Below are 2,375 nucleotides of genomic sequence, written 5' to 3'. Positions count from 1 at the left end.
AGAGAGAGAGAGAGAGAGAGAGAGAGAGAGAGAGAGAGAGAGAGAGAGAGAGCGAGAGAGAGAGTGAGGCATACGGGGGGCAAATCGGGGTGTTGAGGGGGAAATAGCAGCAGCTTTAGGGCAAAAGTGCAGTGACGTGTGAAATTACAGCCCATGGTGCTACATATTGTACCAGAAGCTCCCTCCCCAAAAAAGGCAGAAACAAAAAAAAAAGAGGAATCGTCCTCAAAGTTGTCCAGAGGGCAGCTGGACGCAACACGGAGCCCTGCGTCATGGAGGAGTCCAGCGAGCCTCTAAATAACTGCTCTTATTATCATTAATATGATTATTATTTTTTATTATTATTATTACTGTTGTTGTACAGTACTTTCCATGAAAAGTAAGTATCTTAACAACCTGCAGGAGATGTATACATTATTTTCAATAATCACTGTACATCAACACAATGCATTTTATAATCTGTACATTTACACATGATTTGTTAAATATTTTTTTACAGTGCTCTGGTGAATGGCACTTGCAGAAGTTGATGGTGACCTCATGCAGCCAATTATAGTGAGCACTTTTTGAAAATCTCCTTTGACTGAGTGTTTTTCACTCTCCCTCTCGCTCTGTGTTTTCTTTCGGACTGAGCCCTCACCGGAAGAGATTAAGAGTGCATAATTCAGCTACAGTAGGCTTACCAGCGACCTTTGACCCGGCCAACCTCAGCAGCATCACCCTACCTGCCTCCCTCCCTCCCTGCCTCCCTGCCTCCCTCCCTCCCTCCAGCCAGCAGGAGCACAGCGGGCTGCTGCCGAACCTACTGTGTGAGCGCCATCTACAGAGCGATGCTGCACACAGGCGGCGACTAGGATGATGATGATGATGATGGTATTGGTGATGATGATCTTGATGATGATGATGATGATGATGATGGCCAATACTGACTGACTCTCTCTGCAGGCTCACCTTGCACACCTCCATCCCTACTGACATGGAGAAGAGACAGAGTTTTGTCTTGTGTGATAATAATAAATAAAATCAAAACCATGGTGAATTGAAAAGGTGACAAGACTCTGTCGATTGTTTTGTCTTTTTTTCCTTCGTTATTTAACAACAGGAAGATGCAAAAATATTCTTTTTAAATGTCAACAGACTTTAAAAAATAAATTGATTCGAATTAAACCGAATTCTGTTTTCTTCTGTTTCATATTTGCAAATAATATCTTGGAGATTGTGCAGTTTGAAGCAGGAGGCTCACGAAGTAGGTTACTGAGTCGCTTCTACAAGTTTGCAACAACATAAATAATAGTTTAAATATTTTTGTTACACTTAAGTTTACAATAGAATGTGGAGAAATTAAACCTGTAACTCATGTCACTTTAAAAAATATAGTGGCAACAATAAAGTAATCCTCCCGAGTGTCCCTCTCTCCTCGTGTGTTTCTCTAAGTCCTGGAAACATCTGAGTTTGTGGCGACGCTTTAAACAACATGCAGCAGCCTGACAGCGCTTTACCTCTATTCTTCCCCCCTGCCTTTAATTTCCTTGATTCTTCACCCCCAAAGTCTCATCATTTCCCATTTCGTCTCCCTCCCCTTCCTGGCTGTCGGATGCAGGGACCTCCTCATTTGAGCTGCAGGTTTTTTTACGTGGGCGAATCACAAAGTGTTGGAATCTATTGCCTTTGTCTGACAAGTCATCCATCTCTATGCGCGGGGATCTGTGGGATGGAGGTATAGAGGAGGAGGTGGAGGGAGGGAGGAGGGGAGGAGGAGGGAGGGGGGTGATCTGTGGGACTGCAGCTTTTAGAAACAGACACACAGCGAGCGGGGTTTCATTCTCAGCCCAAAGCTTTGCTCAGGCACAGCCCATTCTGGAGGAGAGGGGGACGCACCGCTCCGTTCCGTGTGTGTCCGTGTTGTTGTCATCTCCGCCCCCATCTGATTCAACCCACAGAGCCCGCCGCTCCTCCATCCGCGCCGTCACATGCGAGACGAGAGAGGGATTCTTTTTTCTTTCTTTTTCTCGGCCTCAACATTTTTCCACAGCGGACCCGTGGACCCTCCAGCTCCTCTGCTCTCCGCCTGGCTCATGATGTCCTGTAAACACAGACAGTGAGAGCCGGTGCGCCCTCATGCCCCGCACCTGACAGCTCCTCTCTCCGCGCACTGCCCCCCCCCCACCCCTCCACCCCCCCTCACACTTTCACCGGAGGACAAACTTTAGAGTCGAGAAGTTACAAGAAGAAGTTACTCGCCGCTGCGGACTCGTCCCCTACACGGACTGCTTTACACCCAAAATATAGAAGTGCTCATTTTTTTTTTTACCCCTACAAAGCTGCACCACTAAGGCGAAACGGCGACCTCAGTCGATTACCTTTCTTTCCTTTGC

Source organism: Limanda limanda, chromosome 15 (genome assembly GCF_963576545.1).
Source record: "Limanda limanda chromosome 15, fLimLim1.1, whole genome shotgun sequence".
In the NCBI taxonomy this organism is placed as follows: Eukaryota; Metazoa; Chordata; class Actinopteri; order Pleuronectiformes; family Pleuronectidae; genus Limanda; species Limanda limanda.
This window is presented reverse-complemented; position numbering follows the sequence as displayed.